The sequence below is a fragment of the Ptychodera flava genome, chromosome 10 (genome assembly GCF_041260155.1).
Source record: "Ptychodera flava strain L36383 chromosome 10, AS_Pfla_20210202, whole genome shotgun sequence".
In the NCBI taxonomy this organism is placed as follows: domain Eukaryota; kingdom Metazoa; phylum Hemichordata; class Enteropneusta; family Ptychoderidae; genus Ptychodera; species Ptychodera flava.
In genome coordinates this window covers 33,530,324-33,542,383 of record NC_091937.1, presented here as the reverse complement: position 1 = coordinate 33,542,383, position 12,060 = coordinate 33,530,324, and the positions used below count along the sequence as shown (strand labels likewise).

The 12,060-nt window shown below is 34.9% G+C and overlaps 1 protein-coding gene across 1 annotated transcript in view; it reads left to right on the top strand.

Moving 5' to 3' along the window:
• The window catches only part of LOC139142583 (mannosyl-oligosaccharide 1,2-alpha-mannosidase IA-like), a 36,104-nt gene that overhangs the window by 702 nt on the left and 23,342 nt on the right, over positions 1-12,060 (top strand). The gene's annotated exons all lie outside the window — the stretch shown is intronic.

The window sequence follows — 12,060 nt, the reverse complement described above, 5'->3', positions numbered from 1 at the left end:
CGTACACAGTAGGTATGTTTACCTTTGGTCACATGTTATGACGGTGTATCTGCTGGCGTGTAAATCGGTTATGTGTCAATATGGTAGGTATTGGTGAGAACGCCGAGGATCTTATGTGCCAGTTTTGCTCAAATATCATGTACTTGTGTTAAAATGTAGCAATTTTACCCCGTCTTACATGCTTCAAAACCGGGGGTGGGGGGGGGGGGGGGTGTTGAGGGTGATTTCTGTTTTTATGAGTCACTACTGTGCATGCCATACACAATTACAATACCATCGCACATGATGGAAATTTGGTGTCAATAAGTATTAACTGGTTTCTGTCAGAAATTATCGGCTGTTGCAGTTACTTTTAAGTGTTTTATAGCGTATTTGCTATTTGTGTGATCCAGAGACGAGTCACAAACACTCTGAGAGAATACTGTAAGTAGGGTTTATTGCGCATTCATGACCATATATCGTATTATGATAATGAAGTACCCTCAATGGCGAATGAGTGCCCCTATATTTCTTTATCATGTGCATCAATTTGATTATATTTGTATAAAAGTTTATCGATTTATAACATATGGTGTCTTTGGCCTGAAAAGCACAAACAGGCAAAACAATTGAATCACAGATTACTATTTGATCTTATAATCACTGTCATTATCAAATTGTTCTTATGATGCTCTACACATGTCTCAGTGAATTACATATTGAAATTTAAATCAATCAAGCAAAAGTGAAAAAAGCTAAAACTAAACATAATGTTAAGACTGTCAACATTATGAAAAATAAACTGATTTAATTGAAATAGTTAAAAATAGTGAAATGTTACACAGTAAGGTGTGAATGCAATCAGTTTCATGCAGCAAGACTCAATGCACACAGAGACCATGATTTGCCTGCCACTTACAAACAGTGAATGAAAAGGTGACCCTTTAAATCCCATTTAAAACCATCAATGGAACTACTATAGCATTGAAAATTTCAGGCAGCAATAAGTTCAGAAGAGAATGTGTGCAAACAGACAATGCTGTCTGCCGCCATACACAAGTATGCACCAAACGTAACAAATCAGTTGACATCTCTGGCAGGGGTATAGAAGTACATCTCAGTTAGATCACTTAGTTAAAGTGATGCGACACAATGAATTATTTTGTACACACTTAACAAGATTTTGAATTTAATGCTAACTTCAACAAGCAGCTGGTGTAGATAAACAAGCTGTACACCGTTTTGAAGTGACTGAAGCTGAAATTTCCCAATGCCATATATGTATGTTATAAAAAAAACATGCAACAATAATCCAGTGTCTATACGATAAATGCATGCACCATATTATTTTTTGTTGTTGGTTTGTTAAACAATTGATGGATCTTACCAGTTCTGCAGTTTGTGCCAAAGAAACATTTCTGCAGATGTGACTGATAATAGTAAAACATCTAGCAATCAAGCTTGTTCAAAGAATATAAAAGAATATAAAAAAGATATGTTTAAAAGACCAAAACACTTTCAGTGCACATTTGGTACATGTAGCAGTAACGGTGTTTTTGATTTCCAACCAGTAAAAAGTGGAGTTAATACTAGAGCACAGTAAGTTAAATACATGTAGAGGTTTGTTTGGTTAGCGTGTAGACTCTTAGCCTGTGGAAGGATAATTAGATATTTGCAATTTGCATATTTTTATGTAAATAATATTATGGATTTTATATGAATAAATGTTTTAAAACATGACCAATCAATGTTTTCTGTGCAAAGTGGTAGCAGTGTATATACTGTCACTAGTGGAATTCCAACTATTAAAGTGTTAACTCAACCAGTTGAGTAAATGTACATGTATTACAGTGATACATTAAAGTTGTAAAATCAAGTACATGTATTTGTTAGACCCTTAGCTTGAAATTTTAACTGGGTTGTATGGAATTAATGTCATCAATTTGGTGATAAATATTTAATAATCAATGTAACAAGCACACCCATGTTAGCACATATATGATTATTCCATAGGTAAATTTTAGGTATCACATACATTATATTTTCAATGCCTGCCAATTTTTATAAAAATATAAAAATAACAGACGATAAATGACAAGGACAAAGAAAGTAAATGTACATGTAAAATTCACAGCCTGTAGTCTTTTCATAAAATGATTCTAAACGTCCATAATATGTTTGGCTTGTCTCTGTAATTGATTATAATGTAATAACCTTTGAGAGTATAAAGTCTCAGATGTAATAGTTTTTTTATGGCTTCTTCAGAGATCATGTCATCATCTTTTGTCAATATTTTTTTTAAGAACACTTCAAGGCCACATGACTTGAGTGTATGTATAGATGTCTGTCTGATTTCTGTCAATAGACAATCTCTAATCATTATTTATGCTTTTATTTTGTTCTTGGCACCTTCTTACCTTCTCTATTTTTCAATTTTTTGTGATAATTAGTGTATTAAGGACATTTACCATGTCAAGTTGAATTTTTCTTTCCAGTGTCAATCATAAATGTACACAGTATTAAGCCATCAAAATTTACAATATTATTTTGAATTTTGATGATTATATTTGTTGTACGTTATGGAACTTTGCACTCTGCTTACTTGCATGCATACACATGTAAATGCTGCAAGATTGCTTAATAAATAGATAGTAAATTTGTTCTTAATCTAAATCATGTTGAATTGCAGTCCAGATTCAAGGCACCTGTAAAAATATTACAAACTCAAAAATCACTAAATTATGTATTGTGTAATTTTGATATTTCAAAAATGAATAGGAACAGGCTTACTCATTCACCCATTTGATTTTACCATATTTTAGAATCCATAGCATACAAATTCAGTTCCATACTTTTAAAAGTTGAAAAGTTACATTATGAGAACAGTTTACATGACAGGAAAGGTACATGCAATAATAAATGATATACTGGAAAGAATCTTGATAAATGGTGTGTCTTTGCCATGTGCTTATTCCATCTCACTTATCTGTAAGAGCTACATGGTATTTTTTTTCTCAGTCAGTGAAATCAGCAAAAACATCTGACATTTGCACTATTGATTGCCCATTTAAATGAATTTCAGATCCACCTAAAACTCAAGGGAGGGATTTGAACTTCATTTTCATTGAGTAATTCACGTTTGTCTCACTTTTCAACTAATTTCAACCTGCAAGGCTTGAAATACATGTATGTAGCCTTGTTGGAAAGAATATATTAGAAACCAACCCCCCACCCCCTACCTGATTGAACCTGTTATTATTTGTGTAATTTATCAGTCACAATGGGCTAGTATTTGATTATTCTAATGCTGAGTTGAAAGCTTTCATTCATTGTTAAAGCTTGCATTTAATTACAGTACTTCTCACTTGAAAGTCTCGTAGAAGTCACAGACAAATAAAGTAGAAGTGCATTAATCTTTGAATACCAGCAGTCAAAGTGTCTAGTTTCAGACTTCAGTATCAGCTCTGAAGTGTTTCATCTGTATGTTGGTTCTGTAGTCAACCCACTTTCCTCGTAAAGTATCAAGATCATAAAAAGGTGTACGGGATAAAGCAAGACAACATACATGTAAATGCATGGTTTAGGCCAAAGAATAGTCCAACACTGGTCATTGAAAGTCTTTGCATAAACGAATACATTTATTTGGAAAATCAAGCATAATAGTGTGTAATGTTAACTTTCATGAATTAAACTCTAAGAAAATGGGTCACATCTACACAGTACATATGTGTTCGCTGTTTACGACATTTGCATGTCACTCTTGTAAAACCCCAATCTCCTATTACTGAACATGATACATTTGACATACTACATGTGGTGTGACGTCATTCAACACACACGTATGTACATGTAAGTAACACACTAATTATAGAAGGAAACATACATGGGGTAACATGTAGCCATTAAACATATCTCATTGTACACATGTACAATAAATGCATGTTGAGTAATAATGTAATATTCACAATTGATAACCTGTAATACAAGATTTGTCACTGCTTATACCAGCAGTTATATCAGCACTTGCTGCAAGTAATATTGTTCTAATAGTATACAATACATGTATCTCCAAATTATTCTGAGTCTCAAAAAAGTGAAAAGCACAAATTCACGCACAAGTCTACATGTACATGTACTATATATCCAGGAGTTACCAGCCACCAATTTGAAAACTATACATGTAACTGTATGATGTACACCATGGAGTGAGACCACGTTACTGGTTTTCACTTCTCCGCCTCCCCCCCCCCCCCAACTCTCAGTAATCACCTTCCAACCTGCACCCACCACAAAGTATTGTTCATTTTTTTCTCCAATAGCAGTGTTGCCGCCAGGACGCGCCCTTGCGACAATGTCCCCAAAACGGAACTCGTTGTCCCTCACTCTTGTGCACTGCCGGTCACCTCGGGCGCACTCGTGAGTTGATGGATGTAGTCTACAAGTAATATCTGTTACTGACGATGATCTTTGTTTTGCATAATTATTGTGAGGCTTACACAACGTACTTTCAGAGCTAGCTCTATGATTAAAAGTAATTAAAACGCTGCACTTGATATCATAATTTGCTTGACTGTAGTCCGTCTGAGCTCTGATTTGCGGCAGATATGGTATACTGCTTCAATTGCCTGAAATTCAAGCATAGCGACGCGGTCCTGGTAGCTTGAATTTTGTTCAGTGAAACTAATGTGTTACGAAATAATGCAAAATTTGATTGACAACTGCTTGTTGTCCCAAAAATGTACAAAATGTCCCCAAAAATAAATGGTGGGACACAGCGTCCTCTGATCTAAAATTCCTGGCAGCAACACTGCAATAGTATGGCCAAAACTTTTTCACAGGAAAATGAGATACTGCATACATGTATAGATATTCAGTGAAAGTTTAATCATAATGGAGATTGTAATCATAGTACATGTAGATGATTAACTTTTAACATTTAGCACTACAACAGTGACACCACATGTTCAAGCGTTAGTCTGATATAAAAGAAATTCTCCCCATAAATTGTTTTCAAAGCACTTTGATCATAAAAGCAAGTAAGCCAGAGAATTATAAGGTGTCTCCTATGTACCATTGATGTCTGGATTTGTGTCCATTCTAATCTACTGGGCTTAATCTACAAGCACAGTTCAGCCAATGAACTGTGTGAATTATTATAAACTTTGACACCTGTGCTACCCTTGAAAATCAAATGCGTGTTGAATCATTCCGTCGTTGGTGATGTGTGACTGTCTCAACATTTTTTTCACCACATGTTTTTAACAGTTATCAGTATATCACATTTTAGTATAGTGCGTTAACACAATTGATTTCAGAGTCTGCTACTCCACTTTGAAATTTACATGGTCTGCCAGATTCTGGTCTAATTAACATCATGCATAAACTGACAATAGCTACCGTTGGGTGAATTCTTCAGGGGAAAAAATAACTGTCTAATTGGTTCATCGCATTCTGACTGATGTGCTTGCCCTTTGTACGCACAATATATCAATGAATTAGATGTGCCCAGTGGATTGAATCATGCAGTGTTTTGCCTTCTTGACGGCTGTCTGCCTGTGAGTCAGTTCGTCCTTGAAGTTACTATAACTACCATGTTACATGCACATGTTATGGAAGTGAAAATGTCGGAATCTGTCTTGGTGCTTAGAACATCACCTGTGCCATTCCACACTGAGCTGTCTCAGTCTCGTTTCTGACTTGAGTTAACCTTATTATGTGTGTGTTGGCCCCTTCACCCGTACTGTACATGTATGTAGAACCAGACTAATGATCAAAACTTTGGAGTCCTTTTTTCAAATTTTCAATCAAGTGTAGCTCAGTCATAATTGTCAGTAATGTTTGTCTAATTAAACTGATCAGCTACATGTATCAGTGCCATATACATATTCCCTCTCTTCTCAACACAGCTTATTATATTCAATGAAATTTAATAAATTGTACACATCATCATTACTGTATACAAGCCGTGCATTTTACTTGTAGTTCACTTCAGGTGTAGTCTGCCAGTTTTTAAATCTGTACCCTTTGAATTTATTTCAAAAACCAATATTACCATCCAAAGAGTTGGAGGGCATCACATCCTTCAGGACACCATATATAGACGCACAGTATTGTGTATTCAGTTTGCATGTTCTTAACAATATGAAAAACAACTTAAAATAAACACACACGGTAGTCATGTAAATAGTGTACTGTTGAAAAATGTTTCCATTTCAAAACAAAACAAAACAAATGGCCAGTGTGGTTTGTACAGACTCAAAATTGCCCTATAGGTTAGATACTGTAGTGTAGTTTTTCACCATTTTGACCCAAAGCTTGTTGCATAGGTGCACACAAAAAGGCCTTTGAAAAGCTTATTGAAAGTATGAGTCAAATACTCCGGGCCTTATATGCAATTCACTACATGTATAAAAAAATATATAGCCAACAGTACATGTGATAATAGTTTGAAATTAAATTTTTTTTCATCTGGTGTTCAATTAGTGGTCAAATTTCTACATTCAAAACACTCACTGAAGGAACAAACTCTTTTCCCTGTATTATGTTGAAAATACACGGTAATGATACAGTATGCTTTACTAGAATGCCATTTCCTCCACGTATGAAACAGCTGTTTTGTTAAGACACTACTGTTATTGGTATTGTTGAAAATAACTGTTACTTTTTATGTCTTAGGTTTGATAAAGGATCAAAATGGCAGTTACATTTGACAGATCCATGTTGGGTAGTGCTTGTTATGAAGGTGAAAGTTTTGAACTTTTGCTCTGATTTTCTTCAAATGGTCCTCTTTCATCTGTGCAAGTTTTGGTATCAGCAAAGTATGACTTAATTTCTGGATATCTGAAATTCAAAATGGCTGCTCTTCCATATGTTTAGCAAGTTATGGGGAAAAAAACTTTGACTGATTTTCACAAAAAAACACAAAGAGTTTGTTTACTCTGTAATCTTCAGAATGAGTCCATAAATGCAGCAGATGAGCAAAGTTTTGTAGAAGATTTTTATGAAATATGTATAGGTTCAGTTGAAAAGTAAGCTCTCATGCCTTGATTTGCCTTGATTATTTGTTAAAAACATACAGAAAATTTAGGACATTTTTAATTGCTCAAGTTGATGTTTGTGTATCCATGCAAGCCTCTCTCTGATATCCATATGCTCTTCAGCACCACAAACAACTTTAATTAATGTATGAATTCATCACTGAAAAACTCATCTTACATGTATTACAGTTTTGTTCCAAGATAAAGACTTCATAGCTGTGTGTATTGTGATCACATGGTACCGCAGTGTATCTAAATTTTTGTTATTTCATTGTACATGTACTTAGTTTTGTTTATTGCTTTCCCATCGCTGGACCTGTTCCTAATGCTGACCACGGTCACTCCACGTACTGATATGTCAGTGATGCATGCCAAAATACTCAATTGTATCTGTACTCATTTGATGGCTGATTTGACATCAAGCTGTGAAAATTGGATTAAAGTCAAAATCCTATAAAGGAATAAAATCCTGCAGTTTGTAAAACTAATAGTGTACCTAAGTGGCCTGTTGACAGTGAAAAATGACCATCCATTAATGGAACATTGGTTAATATGATTCTGCTATTTTAAAAGAGTCATGTACTGTGCATGTACGCCAGTATCCAACTGTTCAACAGGGTTTTATCCTCAGTCATATACTCAGCTTGTTCTATCAATTCATTCTGTAAGAGGAAAAAAAGAAGCTTGGTATCTTCATGTTCATATAGGGCTGTCCTTGGCAGTTTACCTAGTGCCTGCTATTTCCAATGCGATCAATATTCCTGTATTTGATCCAAACGGCAACTCCCTGTACTCAAAACAATGCCCACAAATTCAGGAAATCAAACATGGATACCCTGTTCTTGGATGGATTGTCCTAATTTATGGATACAAGGGATGTAGCTGGTTTGTACATGTCGGACGTTATTATCAAATATGGCACTCAAAAAACTACAGTGTACTAGAGCTACAGTTATTCATGTTTTCAAGAATTGAAGACAATTGTACATTTTGGGAGCTCTGATTTGATGAGTAATTATCAATTATCTGTAATTTTGATGTACTTTCCATCATTTTTGTTGTTGTATGAATTTTTAAAAGTTCAGTTAGAGAATGATGTTTTCACTGTAAACATCACAACTCCAAAATATTATATCAGAATGCTCAGTAGAATGCCCAGTATTCAACTTGTCAGGTAACCTGTACATGTATTTATATAGAGTCCAATGTCACTGTTGATGGTTGAACTTCAGTCCACGCTGGAATTGATGTCAACAATAACATTGCATGTTGTATACAATTCCTTCTTGTTGGCATGGTAAAATACATTGTAACAAATTTCAGCGTACAGTAGGGAGGAGAGCCTTGCTTTCTGGAACAACAATAATAAAGGAATTTATCAAAATATACACCTACATTTACTGTACCTCGTCCTGACATCGTATAAATATAATATTTTCCATATCTTCTAAATGTCAATTGGCACGTCTGAGTAAAGCTGACTAGGTATGACAATAAGTAGCAATATCATACTACTATATGTACTGATGCATGAGCTGCTGACAATACCAGTATTACATGTTTATATATGTAAATATTTTTCAGACCGTAAATCGCTGTATTTGTCCCTAAAGAAATACAGCATTCCTCCAAAGTGTCAGGAATACATGTAAGTCTGTATGATGTAAATTAGAGTGTCTACATGTATATCAGTCTTATGATTTGTACAGCATATGTTTATTTTAGACTCCAGCGATTGTAAATTATATTATGTAAATTTGCTCTTCAAATAAAACGTAAAGAATTTGATATCCTTGTGTCATGTGCAGTAAACGTAGTATAGTTCCGTTGTTAAGTTGACAAGCTAGATACTTTGTATCCCAACATGCTTTTGGGAGCTGTAGTTGAGATTAAAAAAAAAAGTAGAGAAAAATCCATCAAAAAGTACAGCTACATGTAGTGTCCCTGTGATAAGAGCTTGCTGATTTGCCTAAAACCAATTGCCATGTAGAATTTTGAGTCAAACAAATAATTTCTCGAACAGGTATCACATACATGTACAATACTTGTCCAGTATCTGGACTACACCTTGGCCTTCATTCATACATGTAGTCCGTCCTTTGCCCAAATTCTTATGGAAGGCTGCCAAAAGACGGCGTCAAGATACTAGACTAATACAGTACATGTTGGTGTATATGTTAAAACCCAAGCGTTGTGATAAATCTACTCATTAGCAATCTGAAGATAAGTGTCGTTAGGTTTTGTGAAATTACACGTAATTGATATTTGTAGGTGACTAGACTTCTGTAAATTTACAGAATAACTCACAGGAATGGCCGTAAATCACTCATTGTGTACAAATAACTGCAGATTCATCTTGGGGAGTGATATTCTACTCCCTGGAGAAATTCAAAAGACCGGATATTGCGGTCGACGTTCAGCGAATTTATTGCATATACAATCCAGAAATATTGGTTTGTCGGTTCAAACTTTTCAAGGGTTAAAATGCGAAAGTTCTTTGAGGGGAAAGTGTCTCAGGGACAGAATTTGAAATTTAAAATCTCTGAGTTGTGAGTCTGTACTTTTATTTGGAAATCTGTTGCAAAAAGTACCTCATCAACATCTTGTTTTTTGCAAAAATTCCCAAACTAAATTTTACTCAAAGACTACACACTGAGAATTGTGGTCATGTTGAACATGATATACATATACATATAGGTTAAAGATGTGATAATGAGCTTCTTTTTTTGAAACATTTACAGGGTGATAAAATGTCATTTTTGTTGATACACACTTCTGAAATTATTGAACTATTTGCCACTTGTACACGTGGCAGTCTTGTTATTACGTCGCTGCATAATACACGTACAGGGTACAATAAACATCCAATTCAGTTCAATTCAATTGAACAGAGAGATGCCCATTACATAGAAATGCCCTCTTCCCATTTGGAATTTTCTCATGAGATGTTTTTGGTGAACTGATTTGCTGAGGACATGCTCTTGAAATTACAAACATATTTGCATGTCCACTTGTGCATGGAGAAAACACACACATGAGATAGAGATGTGTGCTGGTATGCTTAGTGATTTCAAAAGTTTGGATTACTGCCAGTGGGGTTCAAATGTACCCCTTCTGCCCACAGACACATTTTAATTCACCATTCTTACTGTCAGACCAATCACAGGATCCCATCATTTCATATAAACACCATCTGTTTCCTAACGACATATTCAGAATGTATCATGCAATTGCTAATTAGAAGTTGTGCAGGGTTCTCCACAAGGGGATTGATGGATGGACCACCCCTCTATTTTCCCGAAGTCTATTCATATGTTAATAATAATACAAAAGAATACACATTTTACAACAAAAGATATGCAAATTGTATATTGTCATGCAAATTGCAACTTACATGCATAAACTTTTGCTGACTTATCTTTGCACATTGAAGGAAAATATTTTCTACTTTCTATCCAAGAATAAATGTTAGGAGTCACAAGTGTTTTGGGTGAGAAATGGCAAAATGACCTGGGTTTAATGATATTCAATACTCAAAATGGCAGCAATTTTGTATGTCAGATTCATGGGTAAAATGTTCAATTTTCACAAAGAGAAGGAAAGCCTCAACATCTCAAAATGAGTAAATGTTTAGAGCATCAATGAAGTACACTCAGATAGAGTAAAAATCTGTTCATTATGATTGGCATTCTGCCTTCTGTGTCCATGTACACCGGATTTAGAAACCTTGATACTAATTACGCAGATGTTTTTCCCTCAGAGAATTGCATTGATACATGTATTCCTGGATCATTCCCAATAACATGACGTAGAACCGGAGTAAAATTTACCCGGATGCCACCCATAACAAAAGGAGAGAAGAGTTCATACATGCATGAGAATTTAGGAATTTAGTTGTGTTGCAAGATTTTACAAATTCATGCTGTTCTTGTCATATTTAATTTCGAACACGAACACTGAAATTTTTTTTCCAATCAACTAATTTGTAGTTTGTTGAATTTTAAAAATTTGTTGACTGCAATGAGGGTGTTCATATGTGCTGTTCTATGTCATTCGGATTAAAACCACATATACACAACATTTATACATGTACTCTATGAAAACAGCACTGGAGCAGATTTGTATGTCTTATCACACGTGTTGATTCTGTATTTTTTACATGAATGTTTTATAAATCTGCAAAATTTAGAAAAAAAAGATTTTTTTCATTTCCAGACTGACAGTGAAACTGTGAAAGTCCGGCTACCCAAAAACATGGAGATCTTATATATTTATTACACTATTTATTGCCTGTGGTAGATTCCCTTTATTGCAATGATAAATTTTTAGAGCATCTGTGGGTTTCACAGCTTAGTTTATGGACAGTACAACATATGCCGCACCGATTATAATCCATTGCTTTGTTATGGATTTCGCTTTTAACCTTTGTTGGAGTCATTTGTTCAATAAACTGGAAATAGGCTGCTAGAAGGAGAGTGCCTGCGTTTAGAGTTGGTATGCAATACAAAAATCAAACCTTTTAACATCTGTATCAAAGTATTGGCAAGGGTGCTGTAACCTGTTTTCTTTAATCTTTATGAGCAGAAATGTGGGATTATCAATGCAAAGCTTTAGACCACAGAATCAAATTATGCCAAATTGATTGATGTTTGAAATTCAAAGCGTCTTCCATTCTGTGTAACTTGAAAGACAAATTTCTCTTCAGCTTTTATAAAAGCAGGATCTGCTGATATAAAAGTCTCTCTAACTACCACTCTCAAAATTAGTGAACACAAGCTTCATACCAACCGAGCAGTTTGTAGACTTTGAAAGTCTGAAAATCTGTTCTTGAGCTGTTTTATGCCTGACATTATTTCTGAAATCAAGATGTGAACTTTTATTGCGCTGTGCTATCCAATCCATTCTCACGGTCTGTTAGTCAGTAGCCATGGCAACAAGATCAACTGCAGATGATATAACTGAACACTAGGCTGTACCAGTTCATCCGTTCACCACTCTCTCTCAGTTCAGCTATTTGATGTATGTGATACTTGATAGAAAGTTA